Consider the following 26,432-nt stretch of genomic DNA (forward strand, 5'->3'; position numbering starts at 1 on the left):
ACAGTACGCTCCTCCACCTAGCTTGAACAGATAGCAGAACCAAATGTTATACGCCGCTGTGTTGTACCAACTGTTGGAAATTGTGCCTTCGGTCGTTTGCTCGAATGTGTCAACGTAACACAATAGAATGCCTGCATCTAGCACTGTTAAAGCTAGCCGTCCGATAATTGTTGGGTTGTAAGATTCAATCGGTGGGCAATGTAATCATCGGTTTTCACTCTACATATTCTTCCTGTGGGTGCACATCAGCTCTTTAGTGTACAAAATCCGATGTTGAATCCGTATAGTAAGAGCAGTATGCTCTTTGAGAAAACTGAAATGTGTCTAGCTATATGGCTCGTATCAACGGAAGGAAGGAAGGAAGATTAGTTAACTTTCTGTCGACGTAGAGGTCATTGGAGCACAAGCTCGGTTGTTTCAAGCATGGGGAAGAACATACTGCGTGCTCTTTCAAAGTAACGTAACAGCGCTGTATTTGCGTGGAGCAATTTATGGAAACCATGATGACCTAAATCTTCATTTTCGGACTCGGATTTGAACAATCGCCCTCCAAAATAAGATTCCAACGTGCTAATCACTGCGCCAGCTCCCTCGGTCGGTATCAACTTTGGTAGTCGCAGCATTGAAGGCTTTTTCTCAGTTCTACGTTAGTTGTGGGTGTACGCTGCGGCCTTTTGCTGACATGATCTACTTACTGATTAGACCATGGTTACTTGTGTTTTCAGACTATAAAACTGGGAAGGAATTTTGTAAGTTTCGTAAACAAAGCAGCGTCTACATTGAATACACTCAGTTAAACAGTATACATCTACGCCATCAGTTCGGCCACTAGCCTATTGTTTATAATATCAATTTATGTCGTTTGTCTCGTCTCGAAGAATATTACTAGACGAGTGATAAATTGTACACACTTCTGTTACATATGCATCTCAGTTTCATAAATATTCGATTGTAAGCTAATGATGGGAGTGCTCAATTAGAGAAATTTCTCTTAATAATATAAAAGTTAAACTTTTATATATTTTAAAAGGAAAATTTCCATGATCTTATAGATATCTACATCATCAAAGAAACAACTGAATTAACTAGCAAAGTCTACTGCACTACAAGGTTGCAAAGGGATTATACTTTTCAAACAATATTTTAGTTTTCATAGCACCACAATAGCAAATAATTACTTTACAAATGCAGATGTTTCGTATTTCTCGTTAACTGTCACGGTACTGGTAGTAGCTCTAACTGACCTGCAGTAACAGAGGAGATAAGCAAAATTCAAAGAAGCGCTGCTCCATTTGTAGCGGGTTCGTTCATCTACTGTGAGAGCCTCAAGTTGTGTGTTAGGCAGACACTCTCGACAGCACACATTCCCAGAAGAGTCAAGAATCGTTGTACATCCTCTCGTTTACATATTTCAAAAAAATATCTGCTTTATCGCCGTATGCCTTTCGTGAACGATACAGCATGATAGTTGGGCTACGGAAGAGTAATAGTCATACAGTGTCCTCCGCTATACAATGTGCGAAGTACAAAGAAGATTGTGTATAAATGTCATGTTCCACAACCTCATTTCCCTTAAATGTAATCATTTCAGTACTGCTTCTGATGTAATACTCCAAACGTTCAGGTCGTTCTTACTCTATTTGCTAGTTTTGCTTAACTTAACTCCCAAGGCACTATTTGCCTTTCCAGAATTTTCTGTCAGGCAGAATAGGTCTCGTTCTCTGCATTTCCACAATTCACGGCAGACTTTTACTGTGCGAAACTGAGACGCACTACTATGTTTTAAAGCCCTTGTAAGTTTCTACCACCAGCGTAATTAGTTTTGGCTGGTAAAGTCCCAAGAGACAATGTTTCTCAAGTTCTGACAACCAGACAGCAATAAAATTCCTTAAAGTTGTAAGAGTTTTTCATACCCCACTCATACGGTTATAGTTGGTGGGGACTTCAACCTACCCTCGGTATGTTGGCAAAAATACTTGTTCAAAACCGGTGGTAGGCACAAAACGTCTTCCGAGATTGTCCTAAATGCATTCTCCGAAAATTATTTAGAGCAGTTAGTCCACGAACCCACGCGAATTGTAAATGGTTGCGAAAACACACTTGACCTCTTGGCCACAAACAATCCAGAGCTGATAGAGAGCATCATGACTGATACAGGGATTAGTGATCACAAGGTCATTGTAGCTAGGCTCAATACCATTTCTTCCAAATCCATCAGAAACAAACGCAAAATAATTTTATTTAAAAAAGCGGATAAAGTACCACTAGAAGCCTTCCTAAAAGACAATTTCCATTCCTTCCGAACTGACTATGCGAATGTAGACGAGATGTGGCTCAAATTCAAAGATATAGTAGCAACAGCAATTGAGATATTCATACCTCATAAATTGGTAAGAGATGGAACGGATCCCCCGTGGTACACAAAAAAGGTCCGAACGCTGTTGCAGAGGCAACGGAAAAAGCATGCGAAGTTCAGAAGAACGCGAAATCCTGAAGATGGGCTAAAATTTACAGACGCGCGAAATTTGGCACGTACTTCGATGCGAGATGCCTTTAATAGGTTCCACAACGAAACATTGTCTCGAAATTTGGTAGAAAATCCGAAGAAATTCTGGTCGTATGTAAAGTACACAAGCGGCAAGACGCAGTCAATACCTTCGCTGCGCAGTGCCGATGGTACTGTTATCGACGACTGCGCCGCTAAAGCGGAGTTATTGAACGCAGTTTTCCGAAATTCCTTCACCAGGGAAGACGAATGGAATATTCCAGAATTTGAAACACGAACATCTGCTAGCATGAGTTTCTTAGAAGTAGATACCTTAGGGGTTGCGAAGCAACTCAAATCGCTTGATACGGGCAAGTCTTCAGGTCCAGATTGTATACCGATTAGGTTCCTTTCAGATTACGCTGATACTATAGCTCCCTACTTAGCACTCATATACAACCGCTCGCTCACCGATAGATCTGTACCTACAGATTGGAAAATTGCGCAGGTCGCACCAGTGTTCAAGAAGGGTAGTAGGAGTAATCCATTTAACTACAGACCTATATCATTGACGTCGGTTTGCAGTAGGGTTTTGGAGCATATACTGTATTCAAACATTATGAATCACCTCGAAGGGAACGATCTATTGACACGTAATCAGCATGGCTTCAGAAAACATCGCTCTTGTGCAACGCAGCTAGCTCTTTATTCGCACGAAGTAATGGCCGCTATCGACAGGGGATCTCAAGTTGATTCCGTATTTCTAGATTTCCGGAAAGCTTTTGACACCGTTCCTCACAAGCGACTTCTAATCAAGCTGCGGAGCTATGGGGTATCGTCTCAGTTGTGCGACTGGATTCGTGATTTCCTGTCAGGAAGGTCGCAGTTCGTAGTAATAGACGGCAAATCATCGAGTAAAACTGAAGTGATATCAGGTGTTCCCCAGGGAAGCGTCCTGGGACCTCTACTGTTCCTGATCTATATAAATGACCTGGGTGACAATCTGAGCAGTTCTCTTAGGTTGTTCGCAGATGATGCTGTAATTTACCGTCTAGTAAGGTCATCCGAAGACCAGTATCAGCTGCAAAGCGATTTAGAAAAGATTGCTGTATGGTGTGTCAGGTGGCAGTTGACGCTAAATAACGAAAAGTGTGAGATGATCCACATGAGTTCCAAAAGAAATCCGTTGGAATTCGATTACTCGATAAATAGAACAATTCTCAAGGCTGTCAATTCAACTAACTACCTGGGTGTTAAAATTACAAACAACTTCAGTTGGAAGGACCACATAGATAATATTGTCGGGAAGGCGAGCCAAAGGTTGCGTTTCATTGGCAGGACACTTAGAAGATGCAACAAGTCCACTAAAGAGACAGCTTACACTACTCTCGTTCGTCCTCTGTTAGAATATTGCTGCGCGGTGTGGGATCCTTACCAGGTGGGATTGACGGAGGACATCGAGAGGGTGCAAAGAAGGGCAGCTCGTTTTGTATTATCGCGTTATAGGGGAGAGAGTGTGGCAGATATGATACACGAGTTGGGATGGAAGTCATTACAGCATAGACGTTTTTCGTCGCGGCGAGACCTTTTTACGAAATTTCAGTCACCAACTTTCTCTTCCGAATGCGAAAATATTTTGTTGAGCCCAACCTACATAGGTAGGAATGATCATCAAAATAAAATAAGAGAAATCAGAGCTCGAACAGAAAGGTTTAGGTGTTCGTTTTTCCCGCTCGCTGTTCGGGAGTGGAATAGTAGAGAGATAGTATGATTGTGGTTCGATGAACCCTCTGCCAAGCACTTAAATGTGAATTGCAGAGTAGTCATGTAGATGTAGATGACAAATAAGGTACTGTTTGTGATATTGTGCTCCATTTTAACGTTCACACGGTACATCTATAACCGGAAAATGTTTTCAACGACAACAGAATTTTTCTTTCTGTCGTTATATTTCCTCGTCTTCCTTAAACCTGCGAATTAATTTAGCTTACCAATCATATCCCAATCCACATTTCAGTCACATCGTACTGACGCGTAGCGCCGTATAACGATCCTGCCTTGGAGGCGGTTAAGTGGGAGACGTGTCTCAGAGGTGGATAGTGACAAATGGTGACACGAGACTGGACACGCTCGTAGTTTTTGTATCAGCCGATAGAGGACGATAATGGATAGGGCGGCTGTGATTTTAGTTTCCATTGTGCCCACTACAGTGCACTTAAGTAACAGAATGTTTTTCATAAACTGTCCTAGTATTTTCATAAAGTGTTATAATTTCTTTTTTGTGTATGTAAAATGTTATAAATGTGTTTTAGCAGTATGAATGATGCGTGAGTGTGGTTTAAGGTTAATACGAAGATAGTGGTTTAACGACTTACGTAGTGGGATTTAGTGTGGTAACATTTAGAAGAAGTATGGATATGTACAGAGGGGATTTTTGTAGAATAGGTTTGTAAGGTACGTTTATGGTAAAGGGAAAGTTAATTCAGGAATAAATAACAATAGTAAATAATTTTATGCGTAAGCAAAACTTCAGCATATTAGATAATTACGTCGGTAAAAAGTAAAGTCGTTAGGTTTACTATTTTGCTATTGGTTATTGATGAAAAGCGCGGATTGACGCGGGAGAGTGTTGTTTTGCTATTGGCTTTTGAGTAAATTGACCAATGGTAAAGCAATATTCTTCGCCCGCCTTTCTCTGCTGGTAGAAAAGACTTATATTCTAGACAGAAGTTAGAGCCTAGCCATGAAACAATTCGGACGTGTGTAGTAGTAGTTCCGATGGAAATGATAAGTTGCCGGATCTAGCAATGTTTCATACATCAAAAGTGTGGTAAAGTGACGGCATAATTATTCCGATGGGCGTGTAGAAATTTCGGAATTTTTAAGTGGATTTTGTGACGAGAAAAGACATACATTCCGCGTGGCATATTGAGCAGGTCGGTGGCTAAACTGTGACTGCATTTATTACCGACAGACTTAATATTTGGCGAGCATTCAAAATCAAAAACAATCTGTATTTTTGCAGCTATTTTCGGAAAATGCAACACCATAAACTTGCTAACGTGAGTGAAAGGGATTGTGAGTGATTGTGTTAAGACTAGCACAGGCTTGGTAGTGATACTTGTTCACCTAATTTTCAGAATATATTAATTGAGGACAAAATTTCCAACCTTTCATTTCTTCTGAAAACTTTCTCCCGAAACGTAGCTTTGTGACTTTAATTGCAGCCTGGTTCACATCGAAGTACAGTAGGTTTCGCTCAGCTTCCCTACTGATAAAATGCTGAGACAATGTTCACAGGTAGGTGCATGTTCGTCGTAAAGGGACAGAAAGAACCGCGCCGCCGCTGCACGTTAAATGATTTTTTCATCTACACAAAAAATTTGCTAGAGGTGCCGAAAGTTTCTTAGCTCTAATGTCTGATCAATGTATCTGTGGCTAAGCAGCCAAAGTCCACCAGTTTTCAAATTACATTACTTCTTCTGTAACAGTAAAGATGACTTAACAGAGTTCTTCTGTCATTTTATGCAATTTATTTAACAATTTTATCTCCTGAGTGACAGTTTTCGTTTCTGAGTATGGGTCAGAACTGCCTGCATAGGTCTGTGATATTCCACTGCCTGAGCTATCCCCTTGCAGCTTAATGTTTTATTTGTCAAACCTAACTCCGGCTTACTCTAAACTCCGTTACGGTGCTTCGCCTTTAGTACATACATGGTTGTCTGTATCTCTCTTATGATTGTGATTTTGCACCTCTTTTGCAACCGATCTGCGATATCCACTTTTTCGTGCAAAATTTCTGTCAGTTTATTTAGTTGACCAGCTTTCCTAACTTTAGCTTCATGCGATTTCTTACCTAACAGATTTGATATCTACGACTCATGTGACATAATTGTTGTTTAGTCACCCCCACTCGTAGAAGATATGTGTTTGCCTCACGATAAGAAGTGTCGTCCGAAAGCATTTCTCTTCTTTCGTTCTACTTCACTTCCATCGAGGTAAGGCCTTGGACGTATACGACTAAAGCGATATGCTATTCATGCGTTTGGTTTTATGTATCTCCGGTACTATCACAGTTTATCGGCTGGAAACCTGGGAGCTCTTCGTCAGTGAAATGTGGGTCATAAAATGTAATATGATAATTTTCACCACGGAAGTGCCTCGTTCAGCGTAGTCTTGTGGAAGGAAGGAAGGTTGAAATCTAGCGTCTAGTCGTAGATGTAGAAGTCATAGATGTTAATCATGAGTTTTCTTCCACAAGGACGACGAAGGAATCCAGTCGTGGTATTTTATATGATAACATTTGCCTGACTAACGTTACGGCGGAACGGATAAGACACTGGAAGCATATTTGGGACGATTGTAGTTCAAATCTCCGTCCAGTACATATTTCTTCGTCTTTCCACGAACAACTTCGACCCATCACCAGATACGTATCTTAAAATAGACCCTGGCGGATTAATTTTTTAATCTTTGTCCAACGACCCAGATATATTAAGTATTTACTTGAATTCATCTGTCAAACGATAATGCTCTCCTGTCGTAATCTACGTGGCATAAATTGGAACAGGTTACTAACGGCCATTTAAGTTTCTTACAACACTGCTAACGTTAGTGACACTTTAATTTCTCTTGAAAGATGCACTACTGGTCATTAAAATTGCTACATCAAGATGAAATGCAGATGATACACGGGTATTCATTGGACAAATATATTTTACTAGAACTGAAATGTGATTACATTTTCACGCAGTTCGGGTGCATAGATCCTGAGAAATCAGTACCCAGGACAACCACCTCTGCCCGAAATCACGGCCTTGATACGCCTGGGCTTTGAGTCAATCAGATCTTGGATGGCGTGTACAGGTACAGCAACCCATGCAGCTTCAACACGATACCACAGTTCATCAAGAGTAGTGACTGGCGTATTGTAACGAGCCAGTTGCTCGGCCGCAATTGACTAAACGTTTTCAATTGCTGAGAGATCTGGAGAATGTGCTGGCCAGGACAAAAAAAAATGGCTCTGCGCACTATGGGACTTAACATCTATTGTCATTAGTCCCCTAGAACTTAGAACTACTTAAACCTAACTAACCTAAGGACATCACACAACACCCAGCCATCACGAAGGCAGAGAAAATCCCTGCCCCGCCGGGAATCGAACCCGGGAACCCGGGCGTGGGAAGCGAGAACGCTACCGCACGACCACGAGATGCGGGCTGGCCAGGGCAGCAGTCGAACATTTTCTGTATCCACAAAGGCCCGTACAGGACCTGCAACATTCGGTCGTGTATTATCCTGCTGAAATATAGGGTTTCGCAGGGATCGAATGAAGGGTAAAGCCACGGGTCGTAACACATCTGAAAAGTAACGTCCACTGTTCAAAGTGCCGTCAGTGTGAACAAGAGGTGACCGAGGCGTGTAACCAATGGCACCCCATACCATCACGCCGGGTGATAAACCAGTATGGCGATGACGAATACGCGCTTCCAATGTGCGTTCACCGCGATGTCGCCAAACACAGATGCGACCATCATGATGCTGTAAACAGAACCTGGATTCATCCGATGAAATGACGTTTTGCCATTCGTGCACCCAGGTTCGTCGTTGAGTACACCATCGCCGGCGCTCCTGTCTGCGATGCAGCGTCAGGGGTAACCGCGGCCATGGTCTCCGAGCTGATAGTCCATGCTGCTGCAAACGTAGTCAAACTGTTCGTGCAGATGGTTTTTGTGTTGCAAATGTCCCCATCTGTTGACTCAGGGATCGAGACGTGGCTACACGATCCGTTACAGCCATGCGGATAAGATGCCCGTCATCTCGACTGCTAGTGATACGAGGCCGTTGGGATCCAGCACGGGGTTCCGTATTTCCCTCCTGAACCCATCGATTCCATATTCTGCTAACAGTCATTGGATCTCGACCAACGCGAGCATCAATGTCGCGATACGATAAACCGCAGTCGCGGTAGGCTGCAGTCCGATCATTATCAATGTCGGAAACGTGATGGTACGCATTTCTGCTCCTTACACGAGGCATCATAACAACGTTTCACCAGGCAACGCCGGTCAACTGCTGTTTGTGAATGAGAAATCGGTTCTAAACTTTCCTCATGGCAGCACGTTGTAGGTGTCGCCACCGGCGCCAACCTTGTGTGAAGGCTCTGAAAAGCTAATCATTTGGATATTACATAATCTTCTTCCTGCTGGTTAAATTTCGCGTCTGTAGCACGTCAACTCCGTTTTGTAGTAATTTTAAAGGCCAGTAGTGCATATAAGACCACAGCGGACGCCTCAATAAAGTAAAAGATTATTTTTAAACCACTTTTCGTTGGCCGTCGTATGGACATATAAATTGTTATCAATGTTTTTCATTACCTGTATTCACTCGAACCATCTTGTACTGTTTCAGTTGTGTAGTGATACTTATTTTTTAAATAGATTGTTACTCTGTCTTTCAATACGTTGATTTTGATTTTATGAAATTCCTGAACTCTCTCAGTTATAGCCTACAATTCTTAAATGGACCATACGTCAGCGCTGCCGTTCGTAAAAAATACTTCACGACTAATCGTTTGCCTTGTCTACCTTACTTAGTCAGTGTCCGAGATTTATTGCCATATGTCAGTAAAGCTCTTTCTGGCTCCATACTCTTTTAATGATTCTATGTTAAATCATTTAGATACTAGCTATTATGGAAAGATCAACTTTCCCAAATCTCCGTGAAACTACTTCTGTTTACTCAGTCATAAGTATTTCAGTAATACAGTTTTATTTTAGCTGATTTGCTTCATTTTTATGTGTTAGTAATTGTAGCGTATTTTCAGAGTCAGTCCCCGCTAAAGTCCGTTTATAGTAGAAGTACCAAAGAACTATCTCTCCTTATAATGTGTTGTGTTAGAAATCGAATTTCTCTCTTATTTTGTACATGTACTTCAGGTTTCCTTTCTTTTCATACTGTGATACTTGTGCTGCTATTTGTCACTATAACGTTGTATCAGTATTAACAGTGATGAACAATTCGGTTTACTGTTTTTAACTCCAACGAATTTCAGTTTCCTTGCAGCTGTATTTTTTATCATACTTTGGTGTACATGAGATAAACGTAATTTTTTTTAATTACAGATGTATAGAAACTAATTTTTGGTACAATAAATAAATAGTAGTTGAAAGTGTTACAAATATCCCATATGTATCTAAGTAAACAAAAATAAATTTGAATTACAATTTCTCTTTAACAACAGCAGTACCGTCGCCTGAATATAATTTCCTTTTTATTGAATAAACCAGCAGCCAAACGACACTATTTTCTCCACAGGTTTCACGCAACTAGCGCCCTTCTTCGTAAGATTAGAACTATCGCATTATTACCGAGCATGTGCATGCACTACGATCCACACGACTATAGTAATATGCAGCGTATTGTGCATATTTTTGACACCTGCTAATAATACGATAATTCTAATCTTCTGGAAAAGGTCACTAGGTGCCTGAAACCATTACGCAAATATAATTTCGTTTGTGCAATTGGTTGCTGACTTTTTTCAACAAATACACTTACAGTTGCTGAAGATGAATACAGTGCACAGTTTTCTTTATTACTTTGTGATTATTATGCTAGATTGTGGTTTATGAGTTTTCTTCAGTACAAAGTTAGTTTCACTGGTATAACTGTACCACAGATTCTAAATCATAACACTACGTTCCCCATACATTAACACTACTCTCGCTCGAACTGCTGCCAGTCACAGACCGTAAATAACATAGTCTGCGCATGGCGTCATTATGCTGAAACTGACTTCTATGTCACTCGACTCGGGCCAGAAAGCCTAGTTTCTATATGAAGCGGAGCCGACAGTTACAAATTCTCTGATTTATGGCCCATATCGGGCACTGATTTTCATAATAAAATGACTTTTACTGTTGTTGCACATGTATTAGTACAGAAAAGCAAATTTTGTCGAAACTGCGGAAGCGCTGTAACTCATACGGGTATGTATGAAAAAGCTGCCTGCAGAACCGGGGTTTGGATGGTCTAGGTGCATGGTTCCAATTTGAGCTAGGATGATAGTTAAAAAAGTTTTTAGTTTAGCTCTGACCAGCTATCGTTTGTATAGCTGTTCAAAAATCTGCGTTACTGTGGCTACGTTACGGTGTATTGAGTGAGGTTTGAGCTACGACCCGGATCTAGCGTCCATGCAAATTGTGCGAACTGATTAACTCCTTTTGCAAAAGATTTTAATTGGGCTGAAATGTATGCGCAGCTAATGACGCCATTTGTTTGATCACCGTTCGGATTTTACTTGCAAAAACATGCAAAAAAATACGTTTTTCCGGTAGGTGTTTGAAGCGCGCCACTTCAATACTTTAAACTTGTACGAATGATTTGAAACTTTTGTAGGAAGGTAGATAAATAGTTAAAGTCAAAAGGAATTTTTTCATCCAATAATATTTATCCATTGTCGAGATACGATGCCTTAAGGTGGAGCTATTACGTGAAACGGTTAAAAATGATTTATATAAATTAAAAAAGCATTCTTCCGATAAAATTAAAACCTCACATTCCATGATCTAGCTTCATGCGAATTTTAGGTACCAATCGATTCAAATTTTGTGAGAATGTATGTAACTGGAATACTCTCTTTCAAATTATAAAGGTGGCAGGGGTAAAATACACGGAGCGAAAGGATATTTACAATTTGTACAGAAATCAAATGGCAGAGAAGGGAGTGAGACAGGATTGTAGCCTCTCTCCGATGTTATTCTGTCTGTATATTGCGCAAGCAGTAAAGGAAACAAAAGAAAAATTCGGAGTAGGTATTAAAATCCATGGAGAAGAAATAAAAATTTTGAGGTTCGCCGATGACATTGTAATTCTGTCAGAGACAGTAAAGGACTTGGAATAGCAGATGAACGGAATGGACAGTGTCTTGAAAGGGGGATATAAGATGAACATCAACAACAGCAAAACGAGGATAATGGAATGTAGTGGAATTAAGTCGGGTGATGCTGAGGGAATTAGATTAGGAAATGAGACACTTAAAGTAGTAAATGAGTTTTGCTATTTGGGGAGAAAAATAACTGATGATGGTCTAAGTAGAGAGGATATAAAATGTAGACTGGCAATGGCAAGGAAAGCGTTTCTGAAGAAGAGAAATTTGTTAACATCGAGTATAGATTTAAGTGTCAGGAAGTGGTTTCTGAAAGTATTTGTATGGAGTGTAGCCATGTATGGAAGTGAAACATGGACGATAAATATTTTGGACAAGAAGAGAATAGAAGCTTTCGTAATGTGGTGCTACAGAAGAATGCTGAGGATTATATGGGTAGATCACATAATGAATGATGAATTATTGAAGAGAATTGGGGAGAAGAGGAGTTTGTGGCACAACTTGACAAAACGAAGGGGCCGATTAGTACGACATATTCTGAGACATCAAGAGATCACAAATTTAGCATTGGAGGGTAAAAATCGTAGAGGGAGACCAAGAGATGACTACACTAAGCAGATTCAGAAAGATGTAGGTTGCAGTACATACTGGGAGATGAAGAAGCTTGCACAGGATAGAGTAGCATGGAGAGATGCATCAAACCAGTCTCAGGGCTGAAGGCCAGAACAACATTCAAGTGTATCTATTAAATGCTGTCCCGTTGCTTTGTGAAAGCTTTATCCGTTGCCACGATATAAGCAACATGGACTGAAAACAGTAAAAGAACCTATAGCAGGTCAGTCGTTACCAGAGTCAACAAATATCCACATTGGTTGCCAAGCTATGGCGGTCTAATAACAAAATTATGGGAGACTTAAACTTGGGAACCACAATAAAAAAATTCTCCTATCATACCACAAAAAGGCGAACATTTTTTGGGCAGAGATAGGGATATAAAACAAGGAAACTAGCTTTTCGACTTACCTGCAAGCCTAAAAGACATTTAAATCAAAGTATCTTGAAACATTTGTGCTTTTGTACGAGTTAATCTTACTTCCCAGCGCAGTGAGCTCTCTTAGCTGCAAAGTATTGGTACACCAGCATTTTGCAATTTATAGGCTGAAGTCCGTGATACTGTGCCCAAAATACAGAACATTCGCCAGTCATAGAAAACATGACATGACGGCATGTGTTCTGTTATACCTCATGACATCATGTATCACATTACTTTACTTGACATGACGCATTGTTTTACTTGACATGGATACTAATACCGATGAGTGAAAAAGCGCAACTTTGTCACGAATTTTTGATTTACATATCTTCGAAGCTGGCAGATAAGTCGAAAAGCTAGTTCCCTTCTTTTACATTCCTAACTCTTTCCAGAACGTATTCATCTTTTTAATGCTATTTCAGTCTGATTTCTAATTCTAATTTGATGGCTATCGTTTTTACATCCAACCTTTTAAACCTATCGCAGTTTTTCTTACTAGCAACAGAACTACAGTTCTTCAGTAATACCTCTTTTAGTAGCATTACGAGTCTTTCAGTTCACCACTGCCACAGGAGTAGAAGCCAAAATATTAGTTTGGCAGGTTGCATTAGTTTTATGACAATTTCTCGATAACGTGTGTGAAATGCTGTAATATGTGTTTACAAGGAATGAAATCCGTTTACATTGTAATGCCCAGAATTTACACAAAATAAGAGTTTAAATTTTATAACTGTAGTACTATACATTGGAACTATATGTCAGTCAGGGAAAAGATTGGCTATTTACATCAAAATAATCTGCTGAAGGAACGTTACTGGTGTACTCAACAATACTCAGAAATGACTTTACAGGTACTATTAATATTGTATATTCATCTTTAGCTCCGTATGACGCTATTAAAAGTAGGTTAGTACCAGGCATGCCTTACTTGCTGACATGTAAACTCAGTTCAAGACCACTTTGAATTGTACTCTAGTTCTATGAGAAGTCGTGGGGGACAGTCTGGAAATCTGAAGCTGCTATCAAGAAACTTTCTGTATACATTCAGGCTGGTATACCAACTATTGCAAATTCCTCTGCCATTGATGCTACCACAGTGAACATAACGTGAAGTAATCCATACAATTATTAACCTGACTCTAATGAGCTGCCATCCGTTCCAGATACTACATTAACAACCTTCGATCTTGATTACTCACCTCATCCAGTTTTCCTCACTTTGTATGTGACTAGGAAACTGAACAAAAAAGTGAAGTGAATCTTTTGTCAGATGACGCAATGTTCTTATGTTTCAAGTTTGAATGTCTTTAACAGGAGAAACAGAGGTGGCTTGTCTGTTACATCGAACGATAATGTTCACCTTTGCAAAATGGGTGAGAAAGTATAAAAACAAATGTCGATTTTTAATTTGAGAAATTCTTTAAAGAAGTTACTTATTTCAGCTTTGTAGAACATAAGGAAAGATATTTTTCTTCAGCTGATTGAACTTGTTACAAACAGTCCTGTCCTCAACAATCACATTCATCAGTTGGAAAAAGTTGTACTCATTTAGTATTTTAAAATCTGGCTTTAGCATGAGTGAGAATTCGCAGTGAGAAACTACACCATGCTGAAATTAAGAGTTTCCATACAAAAACAGTTTTAAACATGAAATGTAGGCTTTCACTGTCGGTATATACGATTTGTGGTTATAACTGATTTGTGGGCATGAGGCCGTGGTCCAAGGCATAATTCTGCCGCTAATGTTTCGTCTTCTACTCCTGGTGACTTCATTAGAGGGTTTAACGAGTCTTAAAACCGTTAAAAACTGAGGTAAGTGCAACAAGTTGAGCTGTTTGTAAGTATTCACGCAACGGTCGGTTCGTGACGTCATCACACCATTGCCTAAGATCGCAGGGTCGCGCCGTTGTATGCCATTGAGCATGTAGCGAGGAAACGTTGGCGCTGTTGGTTTTATTTAGCACAGACAGTCTCAACACTTCCTCACTACAAGCTCCATAGCACGTATCGGTGCGACTTTGCCATCTTAGACAACGGTCTGGTGACGTCACGAACCGACTGTTGCGTGGATACATATATACTGATCAGAACATCATGACCACCTTCCTAATAGTTGGTATGACTACCTTTGGCATGGATAACAGCGGCGACGTATCGTAGCATGGAAGCAGTGAGTCCTTGTTAGGTCGTTGGAGGGAGTTGGCACCACATCTCCACAGACAAGTCACCTAATTCCCGTAAGTTCCGGGGAGGGATACGATGATCTCTGGCGCCTAGTTCAACCATCTCCCAGATGTATTCGATCGAGCTCAGATATGGCGAGTTGGAGGGCCAGCATATCGACTAGAGCTCGCCACTGTTTTCCTTGAACCACTCCATCACACTTGTGGCCATGTGACATGGTGCATTATCTTGTTGAAAAATTTCACTGCTGTCGGGAACCACGATCGTCATGAACTGATGTACGTTGTCTGCAGTCGGTATAAGATATGCCCTAAACCTTGTCCGTCATGGTGCCTTGCACGAGCTCCACTGGACCCATTGATGTACATGTGAATGTTTACAAGAGCATAATGGATCCAGTGGCAGCTTGTCTCCACCCCGCCATACAGGTGTCATGGCGCTGTTCCGCTTTAAGCTGACGATTTCCCTCCCACCCCCATCCCCACCCCCACCCCCCACCCCCACCCATCGGCGTGGTGAAGAAGGTATCAGGATTTATGAGACGACTACGCAACGCTCTGATTCTTCACCAACGTTCAGTGCCGATAGTCACGTGCCCATTTCAGTCACAGTTGCTGATATGCATGGGTCGTCAGCGGTGGAGGCCCATCGTTAGCAGTGTTAAGTGCACCGTGTGTTCAGACGACTTGTACACTGCCTGGTGTTAAAGTCTGACGTTAGTTCCGCCACAGTTCACCGCATGTCCTGTTCTACCACTCTGTCTAGCCTACTACGCCCGACATCTGTAACGAGGAGAGGCCACCCAACCCCACGACGTCTGGACGTGGTTTCACCTTGATTTCGCCACGTGCTACAGACACTCATCACAGTCCTCGAACACCCGACAAAGCATGCAGTTTCTGCAACGCTGCTGCCGAGTCTCCGGGCCATCACAATCAATCTCAGAGAGATCTTGTGCTTTCCTCATTCTACACATGGACATAATGCTCACCGGTACTACACTCTCCGTGCGTGTGTGCGACTAGCAGGCATTCCTCCTCTTGAGAGCCTGGTATCGCCTGGACGGGTTTATATTGATAGTTGGTCGGCAGTCATAATGTTCTGGATGGTCAGTGTAAACAGGTCGACTTGTTTCATTTATCTCAATTTTTAACGGCCTTCTGAGTCGATAAACCATCTCATTTAGTCACCATCAATGGAAGGTGCAATCTTATTCAGAGAATTAAGCCTTGGAGCATAGTCTTATAACCATAAATAAAGTATTAACAGCATCACAAAAATAGTTTTGTTTGAAAATCAGTGATTTTGAGGTTGTTTTGAGAATAGAATTAAGCACATTTGTGCTGGCACCTACAACGGCAGAAACCGCTACCTAAAGCTGAAGTTTACTTTTTGTGTATGCTAGTATGAAGTTAAGTAATGAAATTCAGTGCCATTCATAAAACTATCTCATTATCTTTCTTAAATTATATAAGTTATAAATGAGTAAGTAATGCCTAATATTGATTTTACTGTGTAACAGAGAACATCAGTTTTCAATGTTTCTGTACCTTAAAACTGTGGTATCATCTCAATTTATCAGATGACTGAATTATTTTTCTTTCTTTGGCCTCATACAGCGTTATAACATTAGCGAAGAAAATTGATCCTAAAACACTAGTGTTAATTGGTACAACAATAAGAAAGGATATAAATTCGGCGTAAATGCTGTTTCTCTAAGATGCAATTATTGACAAATCAGGTGCTTGTATTAGTACCAGCAATTTTTTCATTTTTCTGTTCAAAATTGGTTCACATGGCTCTGAGCACTATGCGACTTAAATTCTGAGGTCATCAGTCGCCTAGAACTTAGACCTAATTAAACCTAACTAATCAAAGGACATCACACATATCCATGCCCGAGGCAGGATTCGAACCAGCGACCGTAGCGGTCGCTCAGCTCCAGACTGTAGCGCCTAGAACCGCACGGCCACTCTGGCCGGCCATTTTTCTGTTGTGTTCATTGCTGGCCTGAGGCATCTGTTGAATTTTCGGCACCAGACCTGGATGTGGAAGTTATAGTCACCAGAAATGCATTTCTAGCTGACAGTTTGACAGAAACGGCGGCAGCCTTTACCTTATAATGTATATCAAATAGCCTATTGTCGTTCCTAAAGAAGTCTAATGCATTCTTATGAAACAGAGGCTCTTTACCTGATAATTAATTTTATTCTGGGGAAGGACACACAAATAGAATGAAGTATATGTTCATCAGAAGGTAACAGCAAGATTATTATGTAAAGCAGATTACGATAAATTGTGCACAATGATTTCTAAGCCTATTTAAAGTCTTACGCTTACTTCCCAGTATGAACATTGCTTAAGGGTTTTTGTTACTGCCAATAGAAACAAGTCTCAGCTGAACTGTAACGTACTTGATGAAAATATAAGACATTCAAAATAATGTTCGTGTATTCTTTGCTGTCTTGTTCAGCGTTCAGAGTGGATTCAGCAATCAACCATGTAACATAAAGCAGGAAATTTGGAATTCCTGCCTGTTATACAAAGCAAGAAATTGGGAGTAGCTACTAATTTAAAAGATAAAATCATTTAGTTTGCCCCCCCCCCCCCCCCATTCCAAAAATTATCTAAAAATCTAGATTCAAGAACTAAAATGCTCCGTTAGTCACATGCCCAGATACGAGTGTTTGTTGTAAAGCTACGTCTCAAGTAGTAATGCGCTGTAAACAGGTTTCAGTATTTACGGGTGGAAATAACTACTTTGTGTGATAAATCCTAGTGTAAGCAAGTAAATTTTAAGCTATCAGTAGGAGCTAAACAGCAAATATGTAGTGTAATTGTGGAGGCAGCATCTTTATTTAAAGTAGAAGATTTCTTTTTTATTTGTAGAAGTAATGACCTTTATATATGCTCAGAAAAGCCTGTTTCGCACCATGTACGTTAGGCAGTCTGACGAAAATCCCAGCTACGAAAGGGAACTGTTTCAAACTCTTCTAGAGATGTTGCCATGAGCCGTAAGTTTGGAGTTATGCGTCTTGCTCGGTCGTCTGTCGTTGTGTGTGTTCATCCTTTCCCATTCGTCCGTCTTGTTTGTTCGTGGGCCGCTTCCGTTCGGTCCCGTTCCGGTCGCGGCTTAGAACATTATTAATTTGTAACTGAATCACACGATAAAACGGTTTCATCATTTTTTATCTGTCTGTCCGTCCGTCTATTAAGTCTCCTTTTCTTAAGAAAAGGGAAGACATCAAGGTAGAATTTATGTCACATACAAAGATCTATGGTCCCTTGACGGTGTAATAAATACACTCCTGGAAATGGAAAAAAGAACACATTGACACCGGTGTGTCAGACCCACCATACTTGCTCCGGACACTGCGAGAGGGCTGTACAAGCAATGATCACACGCACGGCACAGCGGACACACCAGGAACCGCGGTGTTGGCCGTCGAATGGCGCTAGCTGCGCAGCATTTGTGCACCGCCGCCGTCCGTGTCAGCCAGTTTGCCGTGGCATACGGAGTTCCATCGCAGTCTTTAACACTGGTAGCATGCCGCAACAGCGTGGACGTGAACCGTATGTGCAGTTGACGGACTTTGAGCGAGGGCGTATAGTGGGCATGCGGGAGGCCGGGTGGACGTACCGCCGAATTGCTCAACACGTGGGGCGTGAGGTGTCCACAGTACATCGATGTTGTCGCCAGTGGTCGGCGGAAGGTGCACGTGCCCGTCGACCTGGGACCGACGCACGGATGCACGCCAAGACCGTAGGATCCTACGCAGTGCCGTAGGGGACCGCACCGCCACTTCCCAGCAAATTAGGGACACTGTTGCTCCTGGGGTATCGGCGAGGACCATTCGCAACCGTCTCCATGAAGCTGGGCTACGGTCCCGCACACCGTTAGGCCGTCTTCCGCTCACGCCCCAACATCGTGCAGCCCGTCTCCAGTGATGTCGCGACAGGCGTGAATGGAGGGACGAATGGAGACGTGTCGTCTTCAGCGATGAGAGTCGCTTCTGACTTGGTGCCAATGATGGTCGTATGCGTGTTTGGCGCCGTGCAGGTGAGCGCCACAATCAGGACTGCATACGACCGAGGCACACACGGCCAACACCCGGCATCATGGTGTGGGGAGCGATCTCCTACACTGGCCGTACACCTCTGGTGATCGTCGAGGGGACACTGAATAGTGCACGGTACATCCAAACCGTCATCGAACCCATCGTTCTACCATTCCTAGACCGGCAAGGGAACTTGCTGTTCCAACAGGACAATGCACGTCCGCATGTATCCCGTGCCACCCAACGTGCTCTAGAAGGTGTAAGTCAACTACCCTGGCCAGCAAGATCTCCGGATCTGTCCCCCATTGAGCATGTTTGGGACTGTATGAAGCGTCGTCTCACGCGGTCTGCACGTCCAGCACGAACGCTGGTCCAACTGAGGCGCCAGGTGGAAATGGCATGGCAAGCCGTTCCACAGGACTACATCCAGCATCTCTACGATCGTCTCCATGGGTGAATAGCAGCCTGCATTGCTGCGAAAGGTGGATATACACTGTACTAGTGCCGACATTGTGCATGCTCTGTTGCCTGTGTCTATGTGCTTGTGGTTCTGTCAGTGTGATCATGTGATGTATCTGACCCCAGGAATGTGTCAATAAAGTTTCCCCTTCCTGGGACAATGAATTCACGGTGTTCTTATTTCAATTTCCAGGAGTGTATAAGCTTCTAAGTCAATGAAGGCAAAGTATATGGCTAATTAAGTCATATATTTTGATACTCGAAAAATAACTCATCAAAACGCATATGGTATTTCTTATTGGTCCAGAATTATGAGACTTGGTTGTAACTAAGGTTTCATTGTACAAGCATTAAAAAAAAAACGGCCATGGTTAGTTCTTAACACGAAAAAAATATTTATTTTGTCATTTATTATTTAACGGCTAACTCGAAAGGCTTGGTACCTGTGAGGTCGATGTCCTGTCTGTATCAGTGTCGAAAACGGGCAAAAACCCTCGAGATTATCGATTCCCTGAGTGGATCAACAGTCTATACATTTATTTATGTCTGTACGTAACCCTCAGTGCGCGAGTCCTATTCGTAGTTGGTTAGTTTAAGCACGTTTAAAGTTGGCCTCACAAGAAGTTGATTGTTAATAAACGGTAGAAAATAACCAGTTGTTTACAATAGGTAACCCGACTTTTAGGGGAAAAATACCAACTAAATGTATCACCGAACTCGGCTTTTCTACTTTTGGAGCTGGCAGTCCTGGACACACGCAGCTGTACAGCCAAACTCGGCCCTATAAAATTGGAAATAACGTACCATAGAGTCCCATACTCAGGGAGTGAGTGAAATGGAGCGTATGTACGAATCCTGCATCGCCGTCCTGGGCAAATACCTAGTAGAGTTCGTTTGCTCTTGTCTTCCTCCGGCCTGTTACGTTGTTTCAAGTGTGTATCCTGTGGATGACTGCTCGACCAGTGCTCGTACAGCACGGTGTCGGCTTTTGTATTGTTATGATTGAAGGCAAGGGAGAAGGTGGAAAGCAGTTCCGGCAGGGGCCTATAGTCCGCTCCTCACGAATAGCACCAAAGGGCCGTCGGGCGAATCACCACCAACAAGTGCCACATTCCCTCGTTTCACGATATACTGTCGAAATGTCTGGAATTTAACCCGGTACATAAGAGCATAGACTGGCGACCAGGAACTTTACTCCACCACGTCTCCTCCCCTCGCCAACCAGCTACTGGAAGTAGAATTTTCCACCTAGATTCGAAATAGCTTACCTCAGAATCTAGTGCCACCGCGCAAAAATGAACAATGACATCATTGGTTTAATAGCAGTGCATTCTGGTGTTTGTGTCTACAACTATCACAAACAAAGGATACTATGTCAATGGGCTACAATGGGTAGTGACTCTTGGCCCGGCCAGCCGGCGTGGCCGAGCGGTTCTAGGCGATTCAGGCTGGAACCGGGCGACCGCTACGCTCGCAGGCTCGAATCCTGCTTCAGGCATGTGATGTCCTTAGGTTAGTTAGGTTTAGCGTAGTTCTAAGTTCTAGGGGACTGATGACCTCAGATGTTAAGCCCCATAGTGCTCAGAGCCATTTGAACCATTTTTTGTGTACCTCCCTCACTTCACCAAAATGATACAAAAATACCTGCAGGCTGTGTCGTCGTGCACACAGAAAACCAATGACACGTGTATCCAGCAGGTGTCTCATTCCTGTGTGGTGTGTCGCTACCACGGTGGAGAGCGTATTCGACAAATCTGGCGGGAAATCACGCCTGTGCACCTCGCCGGTTTCCACGGCTCAACCCCCCCCCCCCCCTCCTCCATACCTCACCCCACGGTCCACCCTACCGACCTCGTCACTCGCACCAGCCCAGGGCGTAACGAGCCAATTGGCAGATCCCAACTCGCACCGAAGCCTTGGCGCCTGCTAATGCCGGCGCCATTACCGGGTGATTAATTGACACTATGGGCGATTATGTTTTATCTAATTGAAATCAGCTCTCGCGTCGCCATTACACCTGGAATCCCTTTCCTGATTCACGCACCGGATTTCTCCCCACCCACGGCTCCCATAATTCACGTCCGCGTGAGTGCACAAGTGCCGCCGTATCTCACCCGATCAAGCGCGGCCAGATTACGAATAACGCATCGGCTGAATATGGAGATGATCTACACGAGTATTGGTTAACGTTCGCCCATTTACTTAGGTAAATATACGGTACGTTGTACTATCATAAGGAACGGCAGATTGATGTGGGCAGACTTTCCACTCGGTGCAACGAATGGTGGTATCTATAAATGAGGATAAATGTTAGATAATTGTTGTAACAAAGACAAAAACCTGACTCATACGTGAGTAGAAGATAAGTGGTGAACGTCTTGGGTACATCGAAACATATAAGTATTTGTGTGTATAATGAACCTTGCCTCTTCAGAACTTCCGCATGTCAACCGAAATGTTCGATTCCTTATAAATTGTGAGCAGACTTGGGCTAATTTTCTTCTTCAGATTATATATTTGTCATCTGAAGATATCTCTGAACATACCTGATTGCCAAAAATCTATTTTGCTGTTAACATATTTTCATTGTACATGTAGTATCGATTTTCTACCATGAAAATTGGTAATCACAAGTGCGAATTTAAATGATGTAAAAAAAAAAATCACAATAAACATGATACTGTTATTCTTCAGTTTCCAGGCAAACGAAATTTCTTCCTTTTTCATATTTTTTTTTAAATTTTACTATCGATACTGAAATTGATCTAATGAAATAGCAGAAAGTTACACTTTTCGGCTTGTCAGAATTGTCAATCTTCGTTATTATCCTTTTGGCCTATAAATCCTAAAGTATAAAGTATTTTCAGAAAACAATACATAAATTAAATCTGAAAAACAATTTCAGTTAAGGCAGTAATATTAATACCAAACTGGCGACATACTGTTCTAGGAAGTACTGGAAGCTCGATTCGTAATACATATACCGAATCTTTGGCGCCAATCGCGCCAGAATGGGAGCCCAACCGCACAATAACCCTGAAAGAGTGGTATGGCGTGAGGCGGCTTAGGGTGAAGTGGACTGCGGCAGTCGTCTGGGGGTTGTGGACCACTGCGGCTGCCGCGGGGACGGAGCCTCTCCGTCGTTTCTAGGCCCCCGGCTCCCATACAACATGCAGCAAGGTATATTTTAAAGTAGATTGGGGCAGCAGTGGGAATTTGGATCGAGGAGGGAGGCAGGGCTGGGTAGTCCGGGCATTTGTGAGAACCGCTGTGCCAAGGTGGCTTTGTGGCTAGCGTACCTCGCTAGTAAGTGTGATACCCGGGTTCGATTCCCAACCTTAGCACAAATCTTCACTCGCCGCATCAGTCTGTATACTCGTACATTGCGAGATAATGGCTGCTTGTGTCCATTTCTTTACCTCCCCCCCCCCCCCGCCCCCCCCCCCCCGCCCCTCACTTACGCTATGCTCGTCGGCCACACTGTTGTGATTTACAGTTGTGCAACATCAAAGTTGTCAATAGTCTGTAAGCTCTGAGTCATGGCCCCTCTCACCGAAATCCAAAGTAAGCACATATTTAATAAAATGGATGACTCTAAGGCAAAGTGCGAACAATGTTTTAAAACTGTGAAGTTTTGTGGCAATACGTCTACTTTATGTAAACACCACAGTATTCACGGAATTGTTGTAGTAAGGAAAGAACGAAAAGTCAGCAGAATCTGAGCCTGATAAAACTAGTGAAAGGTATTTGTGAACCTAACAACAATTCTCTTTTGATATTTTCTGATACAAAATAGTTGTTTCTGTGCAGGCTTATATTTTATTTTATGAGTCGTTATTCTATCGCTTTTCGGTAATTTAATTTCTTTTATTATGTAGCTACTAGACGCTATTATATCATTTTGAATTTCAAAGTTAAATATTGGTTTCAGAAAATAACACGTAGAAAATAAAATTAAAACATGTAGTGCTGCGAAGTGTCGTCTTTCATCACAAAATTGTGATACCTCGATTTTAGGTGTTTACGAAATTGGAACAGAAATTTGTAGTCCGAGCATAAAACCCTAACATCAATGCTAAATATTTCTTGAATTTACGTTCCTTCCTAAATATGTTCATCACCGTTCTACGTTCTTATTCCGCGTCTAGCTTGAGTTTCGACCATTATTTTCTTAGTGTTTATTTTCAAAAGCTGGAGCAGAACAGATATAGTTGTCTCCTAAATATTTACAGAAATTGCTCTATTTGTGAAACTCTCCAAAAGGTGACTTGTTTGCTTAAAGAGTATCAGTAGCAAAGAAATAAAAGTATTCTTTCTTCTCATGTTAGTAATCTTCCTTATAAATGTTGACACCAGTATGAATACCGCACAGTCACAACATCGCTGTTTCGTACTGTCTCGTATAATGTTCTCCACTGTTTTAGAGGGAAAATTTTCAGTGGGTGTCCGTAGCACATTTTTCACTGGAGATAAGAATTTCACAGATTACTTTAATTTTTATTATTTCGCTCATTTTTGTTGAAGTCAGGCGCCTGTCGGCAGTGACGACGCCGTGTTGTGGCTTAGCTCAATGTCAATACAATGAGTGCTTGACAAAATATTAGCGGACAAAGGAATTAGAAACCGTAGCTACAGGACTGTTATTTTCAGGATTATAATCTATTGGTATCAGAAATCTGTAATATACGAGCAGCTGTTGCTTCATCTGCCAAGTGAGGTGAGCAGTGGTTCATAAGAAGAGGACCCAGATTAAGATTTTTGTCCTATGATCTTTCATTAGATATTCAGGTTGGAATATAATTCAGCTGTATGCCAATAGTCTTCAGAGACCACAATTGCGTAAAACTGAGAATACGTGAAACGTGGAACACTAAAGAATAAAGATAAGAACAGTCCGACAGTGTTTCTGTGCCCAGCGTACAGAAACTGTTTCATAACTTCAAAGTTGTTTTTACTAATACATGGATGAAATCTTTTCAATATTACGCTACAAAACAATTCCCTTTTTGTATTCGTTTCTAATAGAAAAAATCGCGATATGAATACCCAGGCAATGCTGGTTTTGTCAGTTAGTTGATTCATAAACGTATTAACCAGTTGAAAATAGAATAGCTTGAAGTCATCTTCTACTGCGGAAATATTTTTTTGATAGTGATGAGCCGAAAAGATAAGGGAGCTGTGTCTTGGAGGGAGGAAAGTGTGAGAGCCAGTAATGGTGAAACAAGCGCGCGTTTCATGCAACACAGTAACTGCGTACTGTAATCGAAGTAGAACTGACACACATCTGATATCCGTTTTTCTCACTTAAAATTCCGTTCTCGCTTTGACATGTTCATTCACGCCCGACACGAAAGTAAATCATGTACAGTCCTCGACATTTCTTCTTTCATAATTCGTGACCTTAGTAAACAATAGGGATGAGTCATTTTATACCGCAACACGGTACCATTCAACATTGTTACTCCGCGTTTAGCAAACCATCTACCAGCAACGTACAGTATTTTGTCTTTAGGAGACCCTGCCGCATACCTTAACACACAGCTCGCTAGCTTGCGAAAAAAGTGAGATGGTGAGCCAGTCTCGAATCGAATCCAAGTGGTGAATTAACGACGGATGCATTGGTACACTGGGCTGGTTTAATTTAGTTTTCTGGTAGGTTTCCTAGCTCTTTCGGGAAAACGCTTGGCGGATACCCAGTCTTCGCCTTAAAAGGTACACAGCTTAAATACTACACCAGACAACAATTATAATTGTAGCCTCGACATGGCGTCCACATTCCGTCTCAGTGGTTATACGTTTCGAAGGATTGATCGCGAAGCTCATTGTGGAGGCGGTTTGGGTGCATAAGTTCGCTCTGATCTAATACCGGACCAACCACTGCAACCATGCCGAAAGTTGGTTTCTCCAACGTGGTTTATTTACGTTATGATGCAGTGTCATACTCAGAAAACTTTTACATTAACTGATTCTTATCGCGGAAGGCTACGCATTTATATTCCTCCTGACATCTTTGTGTAATTTGAAGACATCCTACCGTGGCATTCCGATGTTCTGTCCAGACATTTTCAAATAATGCGTCGTGACTTCGAGAGGCGTCGAGGCTTTATAGTAGGGGCGTCGCGGAACTTTCATAAGTACAATTATCTGATTTATTTTCTTTCTGGGTAATAGAACAACGTATGTGCTGGCAGTAGAATGTAGCGGGTCGAAAAGCTAGTGGTGCTACTACGACAACATGGTAGATGGCACTCAAATCGCACTAAGTCACTAATTTGTTTTATTCAGTTACAATCTGTTTGAGGATTACTTTTTCGAATGCAGGTCGTTTTTAATTGTTGTTTGTTTCTGTGTTCGCAGCTCGAGGCCCAGTCTACCCGCATCAGCGGAGCTGTGCGCCCGTGTGGTGTGGTTCTCGTGAGCCGCGGTCTGCTGTGATCCGACGTGGTAAGTCGCAGAGCTTAGTGCTGCACTCCTGCATTTATTGAAATCCGCAATATGATAACGTGAAGGCCTACTTATACACATAAAATACTTACAGGTCAACGTTTGATGGAAATTATTCTCGACTTATGCCACATGAAATCGAAGATTGGTTAGAGCAAGAAGTAAAACTTGATTTCGAGTACCTTATTGGAATAACATGTAGATACCTATTGGTGTTGTTTTTTGTCAAATTGAAGAGTAGCCTACTCATTTACGACAAAAATAATATTAAGTTTAAGCAATGTGACGCGAACGTTTGCAAAGCGACCGTTGCTCATGCATAGTTTGGAATACGGAAAATCACAATATTGGAACGGTTGTTGGAAGTACGGGCAGAATAGATAGATACCATGATAGCCCCGTTAGGAAAACTTTTTAGTAATGTTTCTGAACAGTGGTCTAATGCACGTAATCTTCAAACGCTGTATGGAGTGAGATAAAAGGCTGTTAACGTTTGAGAACATTTCTCGTTGTGACAATCAACGATATACCTAAAACACTTTAAAAAGGGATTAAAATGAGTTTCGATTGCAATAAAATATTTATTTGAATGGTAACTGGCTTAGTTCAGAATGTGACCATCTACAGGCCATCTATACCACGACTTTAGATGGTGATGATGAACGTCAACTAGAAAAAAAGTTTATGACGTCGACCCCACGTAAAGCGAAAAACCAGCTTCCAGACTGACAAAAATTTTCGTCTGTCGCCTCTGAATTAGCTGAATACTCCATAGCAGAAAAAGTCGGAAATTTCTTTCGTCAAGAACATGGAAACGACGCGTTTTTTCGTAGTCCATATATTTAACATGCCATCTCTCTGGGTTACAGTTTACAAAAC

The 26,432-nt window shown here is 41.9% G+C and overlaps 1 protein-coding gene across 2 annotated transcripts in view; it reads left to right on the top strand.

Annotated features, from left to right (window-relative positions):
• The window catches only part of LOC126351455 (leucine-rich repeat and immunoglobulin-like domain containing-NOGO receptor-interacting protein 4), a 2,189,427-nt gene that overhangs the window by 263,084 nt on the left and 1,899,911 nt on the right, over positions 1-26,432 (top strand). For both annotated transcript variants that reach the window (XM_050002606.1, XM_050002610.1), the window contains exon 2: positions 25,467-25,553. The gene's annotated coding sequence lies outside the window, so the exon portion shown is untranslated. The remainder of the gene's footprint in view (positions 1-25,466; positions 25,554-26,432) is intronic.

Source organism: Schistocerca gregaria, chromosome 1 (genome assembly GCF_023897955.1).
Source record: "Schistocerca gregaria isolate iqSchGreg1 chromosome 1, iqSchGreg1.2, whole genome shotgun sequence".
NCBI classification, from domain to species: Eukaryota; Metazoa; Arthropoda; class Insecta; order Orthoptera; family Acrididae; genus Schistocerca; species Schistocerca gregaria.